This window comes from Gymnoscopelus microlampas (assembly GCF_963454915.1).
Source record: "Gymnoscopelus microlampas genome assembly, chromosome: 9".
Lineage (NCBI taxonomy): Eukaryota > Metazoa > Chordata > Actinopteri > Myctophiformes > Myctophidae > Gymnoscopelus > Gymnoscopelus microlampas.
Genome location: NC_139946.1, coordinates 40,436,000 through 40,457,587, shown reverse-complemented (window position 1 = coordinate 40,457,587; position 21,588 = coordinate 40,436,000). Strand labels below are relative to the sequence as shown.

At 41.1% G+C, this 21,588-nt stretch overlaps 1 protein-coding gene across 4 annotated transcripts in view; it reads left to right on the top strand.

Moving 5' to 3' along the window:
* The window catches only part of naaladl2 (N-acetylated alpha-linked acidic dipeptidase like 2), a 499,162-nt gene that overhangs the window by 378,723 nt on the left and 98,851 nt on the right, over positions 1 to 21,588 (top strand). The gene's annotated exons all lie outside the window — the stretch shown is intronic.

Here is a 21,588-nt window from a genome sequence, read left to right as displayed (position 1 = left end):
TGTGTTACCACTTAATCCATATCTTATAGTTTGGCTATTCATAAATAGCAGATCTACAAGCTCATAGCGCGGCACCGAGTGCCGCGCTATGAGCTTGTAGATCTGCTATTTATGAAAAATCGTGAACATTTGTCCAAATATTAGATTTTTTTTTTTTTTTTAAGGGATTTTTTTTACTCAAATCTTTGCTTTTGGGGTCCCTGGAAGAAAATATTTTGAGATGGGTGTCCGCAGCCAAATACATACAATTTTAGGGGTTCTTTGTTTGAGAACCACTGATATTATTGCAACATACGTTTTTCAGAACCCTGTTTTAGCCTCTGAGATGTAGTGGAATAGATGTAAAAGTACTGAACACTGAAAATACTCAAGTAAAGTAAAAATACAGTACTTGAGTAAATGTACTTAGTTACTAAGTGCATTTACTTAGTGAGTTAGTTACTGTTCATGAATTAGAAGACATTTGTAGAATCGGAACCCTCAGGTCTAAATGGGCTAAACACTAGCTAGAAGCATAACAGGATTGATGGAGGAAAAGAGGAGAACGTTGTGAGACTTAGTAAAAGCTCAGCTTTCGTTCTCCTGATAGCGTCGACGTCTTTGACGATCAGCCTTGGGTTATGACAGCGCTCACCGATAACCTCTCAGCCTTCTCAAGACAGGAATATTTTAACCCATTGAGACCTGAAGCCAATTCTACATGTCTCCTAAATCTCAACAGTTTTCTGAAAAACGTATGTTTCTATATCAGTGGTGCTCAATCTTTTTCATGTCAAGGACCCCCAAAATGATATGTATTTGGCCGCGGACCCCCATCAAAATATTTTGTTCCAGGGACCCCCCAGAGGCAAAGATTTGAGTTAAAAATGTTCGCTTTAAAAATATATATATTCAAAGATTTGCACACATTTTCACGATGTTTCAAAAATAGCAGATATACAAGCTCATAGCGCGGCACTCGGTGCCGCGCTATGAGCTTGTAGATCTGCTATTTTTGAATAGCCCATAGTGTAAAATAATGCTTTTTAGCTCAAATCTAAAAATGACACAGTTCCAGGTCTTAATGGGTTAAAGTTTAAAATAAACATGTGTCACTTTGTTGGTTTTAGTTTGGAGCTTTTGTGGTTTACTGGTGCAGAAAATGAGACAAACTTTTGTCAACCAGCCACATAATAGTTAGAAGTGGATGCAAAGTTCTCTGTTCACTGGTTTAGCTGCCAAATATTGTTTTAGAATAACAATAACTAATTGATTATGGGCTGGTTACCTGTACAACCACGGACTCCGTGCAAGGGGCTTAAGTGTGTGTGTGTGTGTGTGTGTGTGTGTGTGTGTGTGTGTGTGTGTGTGTGTGTGTGTGTGTGTGTGTGTGTGTGTGTGTGTGTGTGTGTGTGTGTGTGTGTGTGTGTGTGTGTGTGTGTGTGTGTGCGTGCGTGCGTGCGTGCGTGCGTACGTGCGTGCGTGCGTGCGTGCGTGCGTGCGTGCGTGCGTGCGTGCGTGTAAATGAGTGTCATTTGATTCTACGCTCCAGTATAGACTATACTGCAGTGTTGGAAAGTAAAGTATATTTACTTAAGTACAGTACTTAAGTAAAATGTTTAGGTATTTGTACTTTACTTGAGAATTTCCAATACTTTTACTTCTACTCCACTACATCTCAGAGGCAAATATTGTACTTTTATTATTATTTATTACAACAAAACGTACATTACCCATTTCGGCCATTTGAAAATAGCAGATCTGCAAGCTCACAATGCGTCGCGATGCGACACATTGTGAGCTTGTAGATCTGCTATTTTCAAAAGATTTTGAAACTATTTATAAATTTGAAAACTTGTGAAATGGGACATTCTGCATAATGAGTATTTTCTACTTTTGGTACTTTAAGTACATTTTGAAACTAAAACTTTTGTACTTTTACTCAAGTAAACTTTTAATACCGGACTTTTACTTGTAACAGAGTATTTCTGCATTGCATTGATACTTTTACTTAAGTAAAACATTTGAGTACTTTTTCCACCACTGCTATACTGTAGCTAAATAATTGCCTTGGGCTCTTAACTGTCTATTAGTGACCCAAGAGGTTACTCTCCCCAGCCAGTACCAAATAGACTAATTTCATTGTCCACTGATCATTTATGGGTAAGGTCTCTATAGCGAACGAGTGGGACATATACAGTAGATGTGTTTGGGTGTGTACATGCACACATTTAGTGTGCATGTAGATGTGTTTGTATGTCATGAGGATTACGTGTCACTTCCCTTTTTAATAGCTAGCTGTCCAAAAAATCCACAGTAAAACTCTCCGCTAAATCTCCTTCAATTATATAATTACACAGCGGGCAAAATATGTTTATTTATGCGGCTGACGGCAACAAAATACGATATGATGAATTAACCCATTAAGCCCGGGAACGCATCTGCTCATATGAGCTTGTATATCTGCTATTTTTTAAACGAAAGTTGTGAAAATGTGTGCAAATCTTTGAATATATATATATACATTTTTTAACTAAAATCTTTGCTTCTGGGGGTTCCTGGAACAAAATACATGTAATTTTGGGGGTCCTTGACATGAAAAGGTTTGAGAACCACTGATATATATAGCAACATAATTCTTTTTTTTGTTTTAAACTGTTTGGATTTAGAAGACATTTGTAGAATTCCCCAGAAGCAAAGATTTGAGTTAAAAAATGTTCACTTAAAAAAATATATATATATTCAAATATTCACAACATTTTTCACGATTTCTAAAAAATTGCAGATCTACAAGCTCATAGCGTGGCACTCGGTGCCGCGCTATGAGCTTGTAGATCTGCAATTTTTGAATAGCCCAATAGATCATCTGAAAAAACGACACAGATGCGTTCCCGGTCTTAATGGGTTAATTCTCCCTCGCTGCAGGGCGAGGTGGGGCAGATTATTGGATGCTTTGAAACTCTATACACAGACTTGTCAGATTATTACCTCTTTGAAACATTATCCTTGAGGACTTAGCTGTCACTTCTCCCCCCCCCCCACTGGCGTGATGCACAACAAAAAAAAACCTGGCTGAACAAACTCTCGCAGATTCAACCTAATTTGTCTGAGCATCTGTGTCAATGTTGTGGGGGGACAAAAAAACCCACAGCCATATGTTGAGTCGTTTTTACTTACCGAGCACATAGACAGCTTCTCAGGCATGGTATATATATATATATATATATATATATATATATATATATATACGTGGCGGATGCTCATTTCCAGCTCATCGTAACAGATGGTTTTGTCGCGTTTGAACGCACACATAGATCTTTTTTCCATTTCTTTTTGTTTTTTTTAAGCCATTACGACTGGGAACGCATCTGTGTCATTTTTTTGTATTTCTTTGGCTATTCAAAAATTCTTTTGTTTTTGTCATGAAAATTTGTGCAAATCTTTAGTTTGAATATATAGATATTTGAGTTAGAAAGTTTTTAAAATATATATATATTCAAAGATTTGCAAAAATGTTCACAATCTTTCAAAAATAGCAGATCTACAAGCTCATAGCGTGGCACTCGGTGCCGCGCTATGAGCTTGTAGATCTGGTATTTTTGAATAGGCAAAGACATCTAAAAATGACACACAGATGCGTTCCCGGTCTTAATGGGTTAATAAATGGCTACAGCGAAAAAGTGTTTGGTAGAAAGAAGGATCCAAAAGGGTCAAATCGAGGGTAAATCACGCCTCTATAAAACAACACACACACACACACACACACACACACACACACACACACACACACACACACACACACACACACACACACACACACACACACACACACACACACACACACAGTAATATGATAGCAATTCATTCATCTGCATCGTGACAGCTGTCTCCAGTACGGTGGTACCTGAGCAGTAATGTGGGTTTGGTCATTCCCCGCCTGATTCCTGGCAACAAGCGTAGTGACACGTTTGCTGTAAACATTAACTCCTATAGTGAATACGTTTTTCATGGGTTGGGGGGCGTTATTCATCCTGACTTTAATGGCGCCCAGTTGCTGTCTAAAAACCTTGCGAGTGCTCTTAGCAAAATGACTTATGTTGGTGCATTATTGGTCTGGGACGAACCTCACTGTATTAGCATGAAACAGCAGTTTTTCCCTCAGCGACAGTCTGACCTTCAGACTTCTTGTTGGCCTCGTGGATAGACTGTCCTTTTCAGCTGTTCAGGCCAAACCACCCCAAAAAAAAGTTAACTTAATTTATTCAGTGGTTTGAGTTGGATTTTCACTCCATGGCTGAAATATCGTTGAGGTGCGGCGAACAGCTGGGCGAAACTGTCCACTTGATTATTATGACTTTAGCAGCTTTCCCAGCACGAGTGGCTATACAGCAGTAGAGGCCTTTATATGTTAACTGTAGTCACTGTCCCTGTGTTACAGGCACAGTAATTACAATTAGAAGTAATTGCAGTATTGTCATTGGAGAGTCCGGAACAGAGTTGAGATCGAAAATATTTTGCGGTCTTACTGTCCTTACATACCGGCGAATATAGCGAATATACGCAAAATTCGGACTCGTTCCGAATAATGAAAAGACGCTTTTTCGCTTCGCTTTTTCGCTTTTTCGCTCCGTGTACGGAGCCATTGACTTTATAAGGTTTTTTAAAAAAAGCATTATTCGCACGAAAAAATCAACCTTTACTGTTGGTAATGCATTGAAACGTACATAGACAGATTGTAGAGCCGTGCCTCTCTGTCACATTCAATATGTTGCGGCTGATTAATTCCATATAGGTGCGTTCTCCTGGTAGCCTATGCTTCACACTCTTCGCTCTCACCCACTTCCAGAGAATATGGTGAAGGATGACTCAGATGACCATATCGCTTTTTTCCCCACAATTCTATGTGTGTTTTCAAATGTCTTTATTATCCTACTTACTATAACATTTCTATGTAGCGCAAACTACTGTCAGGAAACTCTTTTGCGCTAAAGTCATTGGCACTCTTAAGTACAGTACTTGTGTAAATGTACTTAGTTACTTTACACCACTGCACAAAAGTCCAGACAAATTGGTTTAAAAATATTTCTTAGATAAAATGTACCGTCCATTATTCTCCAGTATAGGCTACATATTGTTGCAAACACTAACGCAATTATGCCACGGGTGTTCATTTAAATCTTTTGAATGAGTGCACACGTTTCACTTTCATATAACAATAGGAATGTAACTTGCACCTCTTCTATCTAGAGCACATTAAAGCAACATTTTGTGAGGGTCTGGGAGATTGTTACAGCAATGCCTGTCTTTCTCCGTTTCCATCCCCTATCATCTACCAATTCTTTTAGAAGTCAAATTGCCTATTAGTTCCAGAAGAAAAGAGAAAAAAAAGAAATAATGAACTTGAGACAGCTCATTATTTTATCTGAATTCTTTCAACCTTCTAAGAATCCGTAGTGGAGAATGATGATGAGAAAGCCAATAGATTTCACCATGGCGATGCAAGGGAGAGATATGAAGGAATTTAAAAGATTGTTGGGGACAATGTTCAGGGATATATGGGATATTTTCCCTCCACTCCTCTAAACTTTAATAGGGCAATAAAGGTTTATCTTATCTTGCGTCTTACCTTACTAAATGGTGCATTTATATAGCGCCTTTATCCTAGGCGCTTTACAATGATTGTGCATTATACATTCACCCATTCACACACACATTCATACAACGATGGCGGAGGGAACCAGTGCAGTTTTGAGGTACTTTTATTTTACCGGAGTATTTCCAATTTTCAGTACTTTTACTTCTACTCCACTACATCTCAGAGGCAAATATTGTACTTTTACTCCACTACAATTATTTTGAAAACTTAGGGAAAACTAGTTACTAGTTACTTTGTAGATTATAATTATTATTACTAAACTTACAGTAACCACTTCAGCCCTATTATACATTTCGGCCATTTGAAAATAGCCGATCTACAAGCTCACAATGCGTCGCATCGCGAGCTTGTAGATCGGCTATTTTCAAAAGATGTTCTTGAAAACTTGTGAAAAGGGACATTCTGTATTATGACTGAGTACTTTTACTTTTGGTCATTTAGGTACATTTTTATGCCAATACTTTTGTACTTTCAGTCAATTTCATTGTGAATTATGGACTTTTACTTGTAACAGAGTATTTCAGCATTGCAGTATTGATACTTTTACTTAAGTCAAATATTTGAGTACTTCTTCCACCACTGCAAGGCCCCAACCTGCTCATCCGGAGCAATTAGGGGTTCAGCGTCTTGCTCAAGGACACTTCGACACTATCTCTGGGGGGGAGCCCGGCATCGAACTGGGAGCCTTCCGGTTTCCAATCGGCCACTCTGCCTCCTGAGCCACTGCCGCCCCTATTTGATCTATAGACATTTCTGAGTATTAAATTAATCTCAGAATATTTCCGCCCCTCCCCCCTCCGAATCATTTTTTCTCACCTAGATGGCACTGATATGCCGTCGTACTGCAAGCGTTTATATTATTATTCTGTTTGAAAATTACATAACACTTTTCCCCATTACAGGAGACAGGAGAGGGCACAAGGCCATGTTGGAGTTCATGATTTAAAGTGGGGCTGGCAGCTATAGCGTGTACTGTATATGTTGACCCCTGACCTCTTTGGTGTCTGTTCAAGCACCACCAGCAACAACTGACCCTTCTCTACGGGTCAACAAGCTCTCTTGCTCTCTCTCTCTCTCTCTCTCTCTCTCTCTCTCTCTCTCTCTCTCTCTCTCTCTCTCTCTCTCTCTCTCTCTCTCTCTCTCTCTCTCTCTCTCTCTCTCTACCAATTAAGACCTGAGGCCGATTCTACAAATGCCTTCTGAATCGGTAGATCTCACACTTTCAAGAGTTCAAAAATAGCCAACGCAAAAATCTAAAATGACACGTGTGTGTGTGTGTGTGTGTGTGTGTGTGTGTGTGTGTGTGTGTGTGTGTGTGTGTGTGCGCGTGCGCGCGGGAACAACACTCCAGATGTTTGCGAGCATGTTTTTCACACGTGTGTGCGTCTAGGTGCACGTCCATATGTGGTCATGTCAGAGAGCCAGATGTGCGTATTATGCAAATGTGTGAATGCATACATGTGTGGTTTGTCCTAGTGGGCTGTATACTTCAACTTAAATTAGCTGTAACTTACTGTGCATTAGCTGTAGTTTACGTCAGAGCTCGCACAACGGATGTATAATGGGATCATACATGACTGAATGCATGCAAAATGCCCCGTGTACCGTGGGTTGTCTGCATGTGTTCGTGTGTCACACGTGGCTAATGAAGACTGACGGGACTACGCGCGTCTTATTTGCTGTAAGGGGGTGGGACTGTGACTTGAGGGAAATGTTTGATGACACGTGTGCGGCACACCCATGCATACATAGGAATCCAATCAACAGCCATTTAGCCCATTAAGACCGGAAACGCAGCTGTGTAACCACTTAAAGCATTATTTTATACTTTGGCTATTCAAAAGATAGCAGATATACAAGCTCATAGCGCGTGAAAATCTTTGAATATATATATATTTTTAAAGCAAACATTTTTTAACTCAAATCTTTGCTTCTGGGGGGTTCCTAGAAAAAAAATATTTTGAGATGGGGGTCCGTGTCCCAAATACATATAATTTTGGAGGTCCTGGACATGAAAGTTTGAGAACCACTGATATTATAGCAACATACGTTTTTTCAAAAAAATCTTCGGATTTAGAAGACACTTGTAGAATCCCCAGACGCAAAGATTTGAGTTACAAATGTTCGATTTGAAAAATATATATTCAAAAATGTGCACACATTTTCATGATTAAAACAAAAATTGCAGAACTACAAGCTTGTAGATCTGCTATTTTTGAATAGCCAAATAAATCTAAAAAATGACACTTTTCACACAATTCTTTCCCGGTCTAAATGGGTTAATGCTAATGCAAAGGACTGCACACACTCAAGCCCATTATTTGTGCATCCACAAATGACACGCGTGCACAGGCAGCATAATGCACAATCACACACACAACTCCACAGGGAACATAAACCAACACAACCAAGAGAGAGCTTAGACATACATTTATATGACATATGGTACTGTATATATATGTATATCCTTCCGGCCCATGGGATGTGACTAGTGACCTACGGGAGTGTGTCACTCACCCATGTAAAGATGGGAATGTTTTTTTTATTGTGCTATTTATAGGAAGGATTGTGGTGGGGGGGTAGGTGGCAGCAGCAGTAATGGCAGCAAGAAGGAGACAGGCCTCAAAGTTGCACCGTTATTGGAGCCACAGATTGCATGCACTCACGTATAGGCCTTCTGTCAATTAACTTTTTCAGGAACAGAAAACTCACATTCAATGAATGTTAAAAGTCACCTGTAATCCAAAGGCATGAAATCGCAAACACTGTTCTAGGGGCAGTTGTTTTCAACCTTTTTCATATAAAGCCAAGGACCCTTAAATTGATATACATTTGGCCGCGGACCCCCCATCTGATTTTTTTTTGTTGAGCCAGGGACCCCCAGAAGCAAAGATTTGAGTTAAAAATGTTTGCTTTAAAAAATATGTATAGTCAAAGAAATGCACGCATTTTCAAGATTTCTCAAAAATAGCAAATCTACAAGCTCATAGTGCGGCACCGAGTGCCGCGCTATGAGCTTGTAGATTTGCTATTTTTGAATAGCCAAAGCTACGTGGTTGAAATGATTGTGACGCTATGTTAACTAATTTTGCTGGGGACCCCCTGGTACCCCCCCAAGGACCACTGGTGGTCCCCGGACCACTGGTTGAGAACCACTGTTCTAGGGAGTCAGCAGTATCTTTGCCAGCAGTATCTTTGCCATCCTGCCTATAACCTCCCCCAGCTCTCTTATATGAGCGCTTACTGGTCAGCTCTCTGCGGTGGTCAAACCACTGGTTGTGATGGCTTGCAATGTTGTTATAATTTATAAGCAACATTTCCTTTTGTTTGTCTTTTTCTGTCCTATATCTGTCTTTGACACCATCATGAGTTTGTTTTGTGTCTCTTAATGCATTGACTTGAGCAACGGTCACAAAACTTCTATTGATATTGATTTTATTTTCATTCCTGAACTGGTTGAGGGGTTCATGTCTACAGATTATCTTTACACCATATAATTACTAATTAGGTAATAATTAGGTGCAGCTGAATGGTGTAATTATTACTGTTGATGCTGCCCTAGTGAATCAGACATTAATTCCACACAGATAGCATGCACATATTACATTAAAGGTGTAGCTCAATTTGGTTACATATATAGATTGTCAAAGTCATACTGTGTATTTTAGCGATACCTTTGGTAGCTCCGTTGTCATTACAGCATCTGTCTATTGTCTTTTAGAACTGTGAATGCCAGAATCCAGTTAAAAACCAAACCACGGAAGTATACCGCTCCAAAATAAATGCTGCAGGGTCCTAGCACAGGGGATGTTTGATATCAATCAGTCAGTCTGTGACGTTGGTACAGGGATGGCCCGCAGTGGTGTAAAGTAACTAAGTACGTTTACTCAAGTATTGTACTTAAGTGCAATTTTGAGTTACTTTCACTTTACTGGAGTATTTCCAATGTTCAATACTTTTACTTCTACTCCACTACATCTCAGAGGCAAATATTGTACTTTTACTCCACTACAATGATTTGAAAACTTTAGTTACTAGTTACTTTGCAGATCTACATTATTACATTATAAAACATACGTGAACCACTTTAGCCCTATTTTATACATCGGCTATTTGAAAATAGTCGATCTACAAGACATTTTAATACTTTTACTTTTAGTACTTTAAGTACATTTTGATTTTTGTGAGTACTTTTTCCACCACTGATGGCCCGTGGGTCCAGCCAAAAATCTCTCACTCAACTGGGAAAATATTCTGTGGCTGAAGTGACAGGTAACCCTCCCTTGTCCTTCAAAAAAATGACCAGTAACGTACCCTCACACAAAAGCTCCCCTTGACTGCTCCAGTGGAGCTGCTCAGCAGCTGAAAGCAGCTAGGTGACTGTGTGGCTGTGTTACCGGGCAGCTCCCAGGTGTGGAATATATGAGAGAGCTATACAAGTGTGAAGAGGGTGTCGCTGAAAAAGGAACATGTGTTCTCAGTCGATTTCACCCTGAAAACAAAACCCCCTGAAGAAAACAAAAGGAAAACAAACGGTACAGCTTGCAGGTGTGAGTGTGTGTGTGTATCAGTGCGGCTCAGCCAGTGGAGAATTATGTTTTTTTTTTGGGGGGGGGGGGGGGGGCAGGAGAGCACAATTTGCTTGTTTAATCCGTTAAGACCTGGGACGCATCTGTGTCATTTTAAGATTTATTTGGGCTATTTTTTGAAAATTTGTGCAAATCATTGAATATATAATATATCTTTTTAAAGCGAACAATTTAACTCAAATCTTTGCTTCTGGGGGGTCCCTGGAACAAAATATTTTGAGATGGGGGAGATAATACATACAATTTTGGGGGTCCTTGACATGAAAAAAGTTTGAGAACCACTGATATACTGTAGCAACACAAGCTTTTTCAAAAAAGAGAAGAGATTTGTAGAATCCCCACAAGCAAAGATTTGAGTAAAAAAAATCGCTTAACAAAAAAAATATTCAAAGATTTGCACACATTTTCATGATTTTTCAAAAAATATCAGATATACAAGCTCATAGCGTGGCACTCGGTGCTGCGCTATGAGCTTGTAGATGCGTTCCCGGTCTTAAAGGGTTAATGTGCTTAGTTGATAGCTGAAGGGTAAATAAATAGAGGCTGAAATAAACTTTACAATGTCAAGTCGGGAACACACCCGCAGTTTTTGTCCAATTTGGCTGTCAGAGTGCTGGAGCCTCTCTGATGAATGTCAACAAGCCAAGATCAATTCAACATGGCTGAGTTAGAAAATGATATATTAGATTGTCAAAGGGATGTGCAGCCCTATGGTTAATGTCAGTATGTCATCATCACACTAAAAAGGCTGTCTGGCTGTTTCACAAAGACTAAAATACTTTTTTTTTACATTGGCATTTTCCAGTGTCCACTCAATAGATTTTTGGCATGACGTTTCCAGTGTCCACTAGATTGCTTTTTGGCATTGCATGTCCGGTGTCCACTGGAATGTGTGAATGCTTTTGGGCTGCAATTTGGCCACATTTTTTATCTCTTTAACTTTTCTGTACAGTGCTTCTTTATAGCACATACTGCTTTTTTGGGCGGTGTAACCGCCCCTATATGTGAGGTTTGGACATCGACATTCGCTGCACTGTGATTGGCCACCATTGTACCCCCCTAACCCTGCACCGTGATTGGCCACCCATTGTACACCCCTAGCCCCTACACATTCATTGCAAATCTATACTTTTCTTTAAGTGAGCTTCCATCACTGTGATGACCACTAGCTGCAATGTGATTGGCTGACTCTATTGGCTGACTATTCAGGACTGTGATTGGCTAGCGAAACACATGACACATGTGCATAGCCCTATAAATAGGACTATGCACTAAATAGAAAAAAACACATTTATGTTTTTTTTAAAGTGAGTCACCCATCACTGTGATGACCACTGTGATGACCACACACCGCCCACTTCACACTGGGTGTGATTTTTTTTTTATCATAGCCTGAGATCAAATGCTTTTGTCTATATTATGTACAGTATATGAAGAATGATTCATATACTGTACATAATATATATTTTTTTGTCTTTGCCTTTTCTTTCTTTTAAAATTGTTTCATGTAGTTCTGTCACGTCATTCAGAGACATTGTAATTTTGATTACTATTATGCATACAGTATGACTTTGGCGTATGGCTCAGTTTAAAGCAGAGCCCAGCTTAATCAACTGCCATCTCCTATTGGGCTGGGCAAAAAAAACGAAAATGGCGTGGCCTATTGCATCATGATCCAAGGAATCCGGGAGAAAAAAGTTTGACTATACAAGCTATGGTTCAAGAGTTATTGGCCAAAACGTGAAACAGACTGTTATTGTGCCTCCATAAGGCTGATTTGAGAAATGTGTCAGTTCTTCCTTGGCCTAGTCGGAATGAGTGTGCAAAGTTTCAAGGCAATCCGGCAATGATTTGTGGCATTTTATGCAAAACAGGCCACTACCGCAAAGTTTGGAGGCCAATCATAGCCGTATCAGAATGGAATATGAAAAATTGATCACATGACTACAGAGATGTCTACCGATGTGCATGAGATTTGGACAAAATCTCTTGGAGCAACCACAATCCTTTAGCAAACATTGTAGTGCTATAACAGGCCAGTTCTTCCTTGGCCTCCCAGGAGTCTACGTGCGAAATTTCACGCAGATCGATCCAGCTGTGCCCGAGATTAGCTGTTTACAGATGGATGGACAGAAGGACTCACGGGAGTGAAAATATAATCCCTCGCCTTAGGCCTTACGGCCTTGGCGGGGATAATAATATTAGGTTTAAACGCTACATTATGGTGTTTAAACCTTCCCCTATCATTTCTATCAAACATATTAATGCCATACCCAATTCAGTTACACCTTTAAGCTTTAAGTATTGGAAACCGGAACTTGACACCTGGGAGAAAACCTTCCCTTTTATTTGGAAGATATGGTGCAGGGTATAAATACACAGCTATATAGATACAGTCATACAGATATAGATATAGAAGAAGGAATAGCATTGCTAGCGTCCTGTATAATTCACAAGACTCTCATTCTAAAATGATACTAGATTGGATCTTAGAATCGAGGAAGGTCCCTCACTCTGTCCTCGACTGCCTTTTCATGTAGGGGTGTATTTTGTTTCATGGGCGTATCATGGGGAGAGATTGCTCGCACATCACCTAGCTCCCATGGGGTTGTCACTTAGCTCCCATGGGTTTTTCCACTTTATTATGGTAATCTGTCATGATGTGTGTGGCCTCACAGTTTGTCATCTTCTTCTTTGACATCGTTCAGGGCATTCATGGCTAGGGCAATGTCATCATAATGGTCTGTCATGTAAGTAGGTGTAGGCTAAAGGTCAGGTAATTCCGGGGTTTTCTTCTCTTTCCGACTCATCCAAACAGTTGCACCATTTTGTCCTTGACACATTTGTGAGACTGTGTTGTGAATGCTGAAGTCTGAAAAGGTGGGTTTTGAGTGTGGTTTTAAACATGGTTGAGGGTGGGGGCAGCTCTGATGTGAGCTGGGAGTGAGTTCCCCGGTGAGAGGGCAGCCGCCGAGAAGGCCCTGTCCAGGGGCGTCACGGCCATTCACTGTGCGTACGACGCGACACCTTCACTCTCACAGATCCGTGATTTCATACCCCCCCGACTTTTTGAAAAAATAAAAAATAAAAACATTTCTAGGGATGTCCGATATTATCGGCCTCCCGATATTATCGGCCGATATTAGCATAAAAATTGATATCGGGAAAATATCGGTATCGGTTTTTGAAAAAAAAAAAATTTTTTTTTTTTTTTTTTTTTTTTTTTTGCTTTATAAATAAGTTACAGGAGTTCTTACTGTATATGGTGTGTGTGATATGAAATTTGAGCTTACCATAATCACAATAATCCCCGCATATATCGGTATCGGTTGATATCGGTATCGGTAATTAAGAGTTGGACAATATCGGTATATCGGTTATCGGTAAAAAAGCCAATATCGGACAACCCTAAACATTTCTTTTGATAATAAATTGGTAAAATCAGGCAAAAATAAGAATGACATAACCTAACCCTAACCCTAAAACCGAAATAAAGTAACCAAAACACGAAAAAAAAACTAACAAAATCCGCCCAAAAAACGCAAAATTTTGAAAATACAAAATTTGTTTACATTTGACAGTTACAAATGTTTTTCAGGTTTTTCAAAAATAGCAGATCTACAAGCTCATAGCGCGGCACTCGGTGCCGCGCTATGAGCTTGTATATCTGCTATTTTTGAATAGCCAAAGTGTAAAATAAGGGGTATAGTAATAGTCCACCGAAAGTCCATCCCCCCCACCTTCTGAGAGCCTGTGACGTCCCTGGCCCTGTCACCCCAGGTTCGCTTATTTGTCCTGAGGGGTGTCCAGGAGGTTGGCATCAAATCTCCTCACATGGGATTTGCCATTGCGCAGGTCCTGGGGGACAGAATCTGAATATTTTTTTCATGGATTTGCAGGTGTAAAGCAGAGGGTGAAATTCTTTGCGCAAGCTCCATTGTTATGAAGTATTCCGTGAGAAGAGAGAGGACAACGATAGAATGAGAGCAAAGGGAAAGAGGTAGAAAACGGGTTAAATGGAACAAATAAGGATGCACTAACATGGCAACGCCAGGGAGCCACATTTCATTCTGCATCGTGGCTCCGTGGTGTGTGTGTGGGTGTGTGTGGGTGGGGGGGGAGATGATCGCACCACAACTTGGGTCCACGGCCGTGTATGCGTGGACACGCACGTGCGCATGCACGTTGGGGAGGCACGTGTCACAATGTACATTATTTGTGTTTGCGCGACGCCCGTGTGTGTGTTGGCGACGGCCGACGGGGGACGGCGCCACCTGTTAGATCTGTATATGCGTGCGCGGGTGTTTGTGTGTGTTCTGTCACTCCACGCCGGGATGTGCGTGTGTGTGTACACACTACACCATTGGTTCTCAAAGTGGGGTCCGGGGACCCCCAGGGGTCCTTGAGGGAGTTCCAGGAGGTCCCCAGCTAAATGATAGATTAGGCACCAAATGGACCCTTATGGGTCTGCAACTCTGAGAGCGTACAAATGGAACCAAATGGACTCTAACGGGTCCATTTGGTTCCATTAGTACACTCTCAGAGTTAAATTAACATAGATTTTACGATATAAACTGGGGTCCAAGAGATAGAAATGCCATTAAATGGGGGTCCGTAGCCCTAATGCATGTCAAACTGAGGGTCCTTGAAATTAAAATGGTTGAGATTCACTGCCGTAAAAAAATCTTCTCTTATGGGGGTCCCTGGCATATATTTTCAAATGGGGCTCCGCGGGCTAACAAGTGTCAATTTGGGGGTCCTTGACATGAAAAAGTTGGAGAACCACTGCACTACACAGTACACACTCACTTTCGATCCCTGATAAACTGTCTGTTCTCAGCGCATAAGCCAAACTGCACACTTTGGGTGCTCATATCCCCCTACGGGTATGGTCTAGTACAGATAAAGTAGATAAGGTCAAGTACCATTGGTTTGCTGGCAGCTCTGCCTCTTTCAACTGCTCAGCTCTACCAAAAAAAGTACAGAAGCCAATGTAATCAATGTAAGTTCTTTGGTTCTACAGCTTATTATTTCTGATCATGATTGGCAATCAAACCCATATAGTTTTACAGCGAGGGCATCCAATTACATCTGAAAGCTGGAATGATGAGGAGAAAGAGAAATGGATAAAGAGAAAGAGAAGGATGAGGAGGGTAAAAATCAATGGAATCCAACTGATGTGGAACTAAGCTTGACAGTGCAACTTTTACCTCCCCTCTCTCGCTCCTCTTCTCCTCCTCCTCCCCTCCTTCCTTCTCCTCTCTCCTCCTTTCTCTTCTGCCTCCTTTGTATTTGCTGTGAAGCGGTAAAAATTAAGGCTGTGTGTGCGCGCGCATGTGTGTGCGTGCACGTGCGTGCATATTGTTCCCCCTCTCTTTTCCTCATGCAGTAACAGTATAGAATGAATATTCATTGATTCTTCACAACAATGAGCTAAATTAGCTGGGATTGCTGTGAACTGATACGTCCAAAGAAGCTCAGAGGTTTTTTTTGGGGGGGTTGCCTTCAAAGGGCCCTGGCACAGTGCTTGTTACTGATGAGGCCCAATCAACAGTCCGCCACTGATTACAGCATTCAAAGAACCGAGTGGTGTTCTCTGTCCCTTCTACTGCACTCTATGGAGATGTGTACTATACTGGCCCTTTTCCACGGGACTCCCTCTTTCTTTGGTGTTTCGCCCAGGTGGGCATGGTTATGCCTAAACCTAACCCTAACCTCACAATATATATAATAATACAACATATATATATATAACCCAGTGGTTCCCAAAATCTTTTGGTCGTGACCCAAAAGAGAAATTTGATGTCTTCCCGGGACGCAAAACTAGTGAAAATAGCCGATCTACAAGCTCACAACACGTCGCATCGCGACGTGTTGTGAGCTTAGATCGGCTATTTTCACTACTTCTAGAAAAGGTAAAAACATTTTTAAATGTATTTTTTTATGGAATTTAGATTTTGTCTGAATAATTGTGGGGGAAAAAATGAAAAAAGAAATTGAAAATCTTTTTAAATATAATTTTTTTTAAATAAGAAGAAATATATATATTTACTTGCAAGTCACGACCCATACAAATGGGTCCGCTACCCGGCCTTAAAGGAGGAGTTCACCCAAAAAATGACTTATTTTCTATCAATTGCACACCCCATGAAGCCTCGAATTAATGGATTTATTTTTGTTTTTGTGGCATTCCTAAACCAATAATTTGATGACCGGGTGTGTATCCGGTAGGAGACACAAATAATCTTCTTAGTGTCTCCTACCGGATACATTGGCCGGTAGGAGACGGGAATCAAATTATTGGCTTAGGAATGCCACGAAAACAAAAATAAATCCACATTTTCAAGATTTTTCAAAAATAGCAGATCTACAAGCTCATATGAGCTTGTATAACTGCTATTTTTGAATAGCCAAAGTATAAAATATGGTTAAAGTGGTTAAATGATAGACGCTATGTTAACACAATTTGCTGGGGACCCCCTGGTACCCCCTCAAGGACCACTGGGGGTCCCCAGACCACTGGTTTAGAACCACTGCTCTGGCGTATCGGATCCAGCGTAGACGAGACTCCGCACCTACACGTTTGTCACCACAGGTCAATACCTTTGCCTGTAAGAGTTTTTCCCTGGTACTGTATATGTTTTTCACTTAGACCTTCCACCACCACACAGAGAAAAAAAATATTTTATAGGTTTGAGAAAAGGGCTCTGTGCATGGAAGACAAACATTTATGAATCGCTGGTTGATGTTTGACACATCTGGACAGTAGTACGGTGTAAGGATGATATTGTCTCAAACCACCACATGGACAGAATGAGCTGCTCATGCACAAACCAACAATTCAAACGGGATAAAAAAATCTTCCACCTCTGCCTCTCAGATTGTTTCCACCCATTGTTGGTATCAACAGTCCACACATGCTGTGCATTCTGAACTGGCTTATACTGTATTCTGTCCAATTGGTTTGATCACATCATTAAAAACAAGTGTGAACAATGTTTGAGCTGTTGTGTAAATGATGGCAAAACGGTGTTGTAGTTGAGTTTAACCTTTGCCGCCCATGTTTTACCATTTTGCAACACAGCGCATCACAGTGTGAGAATGTGTTCAGAGTTTTGCAAGAAGAGCCGATGAGATTTGCAAATTGTGTCCTAACTACCTGAACAGTGTTTAAGGTTTTACCAAAAGAGTGATTGCTTTGACAAATGGGTTTAGAATGGGTTTAGAATGGGTATAGAATGGGTTTAGAATGGTTTTAGTGTTGTAGCAATTGTGGAAAAATTGTAATAGAGATGCAAAGCAGGCTGTATGCTACGGGTCAGATCAAACGCTAGCCATACAGTGCAGTGTGTGTGTGTGTGTGTGTGTGTGTGTGTGTGTGTGTGTGTGTGTGTGTGTGTGTGTGTGTGTGTGTGTGTGTGTGTGAGTGTGTGTACTGCAGTGGTTCTCAAACTTTTTCATGTCAAGGACCCCCAAATTGACACTTAGTAGCCCGCGGACCCCCATTTGAAAAGATAAGCCAGGGACCCCAATAAGAGAAGATTTTTACGGCTCTAGCAGAGATTCTCAACCATTTTAATTTCAAGGACCCCCAGTTTGACATGCATTAGGCTACGGACCCCCATATAATGGCATTTATATCCCTGGGACCCCAATTCATATTGTAAAATCAATGTTAATTTAACTCTGAGAGTGTACAAATGGAACCAAATGGACCCGTTAGGGTCCATTTGGTTCCATTTGCACACTCTCAGAGTTACAGACCCGGGTCCATTTGGTTCCTATCCATCATTTAGCTGGGGACCCCCTGGAACCCCCTCAAGTACCCCTGGGGGTCCCCGGACCCCACTTTGAGAACCAATAGTGTACTGTATGTGCACCCAAACATGGCTGTGCTTCTGTAGCATGGAGGTGTGTGTGCAGATAAAAGTAATCTCTGTCAAAGTAATGTCAACAACCTGTTCTCTCCCTCTATTGGAGGCCCTCTGAGACAAACCTGATGAAGTTGTTGCCGTGAGTAACATGAGTACCTAGCGTTTAACTCCCTGTGGTTTAGTTTTCTCCTAAAAGCTCTTTTATCAGCTGTCTTCTGGTTCTCCAGAGCGACAGCGTCTTGCTCATTAACAAGACATTAGTGTTTTATGTGTCATTTCATCTGGCTACCCTTTGCGAGAACTATGCAAGAACAGATGTGTGAAAGAACATTTCTTTAATGATCTGAACTTTTTTCAAAATGCACTTGCATTTACTTGCAAGTAATTAGGACTAATAGCTGGTTTCTGTGGAAGATCAAGCATTTATTTTCAAAAGTATAATCTTTGTTGTCTTATTTCTAAGTTTTCTTCTTTCAAGTTATGTCAAGAGTACGACAAAGAGGGTATTTCATTAACAATACAGTAGTCAAAACTTTTAATTAAATATATCTGACTCAAATGTCACTGATCGTTGAGTGCCATACAGTGCTTTGTATTTAAGGATGGTTAGCTTATTAAATCCAACTCCTTCATTACAGTCCTTTGTGTGTGTGTGTGTGTGTGTGTGTGTGTGTGTGTGTGTGTGTGTGTGTGTGTGTGTGTGTGTGTGTGTGTGTGTGTGTGTGTGTGTGTGTGTGTGTGTGTGTGTGTGTGTGTGTGTGTGTAAACGGTAACTGGAATTCTTCTTCCAGCAGGCTCCACCCCTTATGGCACCATTTTTACACTCTCAGTGTTCCATTAACGCAGGATTTTACTTAGCTCCAATCGGAACCTCTCCCTCCGCTATAGCTCCGAGATGAGGTTCCACGCAGCTCGGTGCCGTTTGAGCGGGACATTTTCGAATATTTTCCACTATGCATGATTCTTACCATTTTCCGCACATCGTATCCAAAAAGTAAAGGTTTTCTGCCCTGCTCTCAGATGTTTTACCTTTGTTTTACCTAAAATAAGCGTTTTAATCGCTTAAAATGTCAGCCTGTAGCCAGTCGACGCCCCGTCCGCATGCGCAGTACTGCTCCCGTAAGATTGCATTGGGAAAACATGGTTTTCCCGCTCAAACGGCACCGAGCTGCGTGGGTCCTCGTCTCAGAGCGGTAGCGTAGGCTCCAAATGGGGCTAGATTTCACTGTGCAGTTGGACGACCAGTGCCTTGATCAAGGGCACTTTGACAGGTATGATGAAACGCATCGATATGGGTCACCATCCAGTCAGCAGTTTGTGACTACTACTACTACTACTACTTCCTCCAGATAGTGCCATGGATTAACCATATGCAGCAGCATTGTTCTTCAGCCTCTCTCTATACCTCTATCTACGCCAAACCCAACCTGCCGTGTTACAGATGCATGTCTGTAATGGCCCACAGAGCAGAGAGAGTATTTTGGAGTGTGAGACAGAAGGGCGGCGAGGAACAGAGACCGAGAGCCGAAACATTAACCCTTTCAATCCGGGAACGCATCCGTGTTATTTTAAATTGCTTTGGCTATTCAAAAATAGCAGATATACAAGCTCATAGCGCGGCACAGAGTGCCGCGCTACGAGCTTGTAGATCTGCTATTTTTGAAAAATCTTGAACATGTGTGCAAATCTTTGAATATATATTATTTTGAAGCCAACATTTGTAACTCAAATCTTTGCTTCTGGGGGGTCCCTGGAACAAAACATTTTGAGATGGCGGTCCGCAGCCACATACATATCTAAAACATTTCTAAATCCTAACAGTATGTTGCTATATCAGTGGTGCTCCAACTTCAAGGCCAAATACATATCATTTTGGGGGTCAAGGACTCCCAAAATTATATGTATTTGGCCACGGACCAGAAGCAAAGATCAGAGTTAAAAATGTTCACTTTAAAACGTATATTCAAAGATTTGCACAGAATTTCCACAATTTAAAAAAAAATAGCAGTAAAATAGCAGATCTACAAGTGTTGTGTTGTATATCTGCTATTGTTGAATAGCCAAAGAAATCTTAAAATTACACAGATGCGTTTTCATCTCGGTCTTAATGGATTAACAGAGAGCCTGATTCCTGAGATGAAGGTGCAGGAAGACGTGGTCTTTAGGGAGCGCTAAGAGGTACAAAGGGCTCTGAGCACAAAGTGAACACGGCTCAGGTGTCTTTGATCCTCTGGGTTGCTCTTTGTTGAATGGTCTCTTGTTGTTCGAAACCCTTCATCATGGACTACTTTACGCTTGTGCTGCTGCCAAGGATAAGTCCAGCTAATGGCAGTACACATGCTGTAGACCCCATTAGGTCAAAAAGAATGAGCAGGGATGTAGCAAGAGATGGCATAATATGTCTGATGGGGCGGCAGTATGGCCCAGGAGATAGAGCGGCTCCTACTGGCATAATGTTGAACCCCTAACTGCTTCCCATGAGCAGGTTGGTTCCTTGCATGGTTGCCTCCTGTCGGCGTGTGAATGGATGAATGTAACAGATATAAAATGCTTTGAATAATTGGCGCTTTAGAAATGAAGATACAGTACTGTAATTTACCATTCATAGTGGGGTCTGTAGTGTGTGTGTGTGCACGGGCCGGTGTATTATAGGCCTACATATATGCTCTAGCCTTTTTATTGTTACGTATGCACATGGGGATGTCTGTGCGTGTCTGTCTCTCTGTGTAAAGGCCCGTACAAGGTCTCCGTAAGACCCGTGGGCAGACAACAGGAGCGGAGGAGCGTTTTGTCCGTCAAATGTACTATCCGTCCGCCAGTGCGGACTGAACTCAACCCGACGTGCGTTCACAGTACGTTCGCAAAAAGTACCCGTGGCAACATTTTGGCAGTAGTGAGAAAATGGTTTTCCTCTGATCCCTCTTTCTCCAAGAAAGAGGGAAATGGAAGTGAAGGACGTGGGTAGAAAAACATAACTTAATAAAACTCTCATGAAGCAAGCTAGCGTGTAGGCTAGTTGCGCTATTATGTAGGCTAGCTGCGCTAGCATGTAGACTAGCTGTGCTAGCATGTATATTAGCTGTTTATTGAGCAAAACACACAATGAAAGTCAAACAAAAATAAAAAATAAATACAAAAAGTCCCAAACTAGACAAAAACAAAACTTGAGTTTCACCCCCTACTGCACAGTGCTATATTATTTATGTGTGTGTTTACGGAACGTCTGGGTCCATTTGGTTCTGTATATTTGTACACTGCCAGAGCAAACGCAGACACGGTGGAGACTTTCACCCATTCTACACCAGCAGTTACACACAGGAGACTGGAGACATCTCACTGAGAAGATCCAAAATACATAATATAAAAGTTTATGGCGACTTTGTGTTAGTTGGTTATATGTTGGTGCTTCTTGGAATCTCAACTGCAGGGCTGGCATATTAAATTCTGCCTAATCAACATTTCTAACAGTAACAGAGTAAATGCGAAGTTG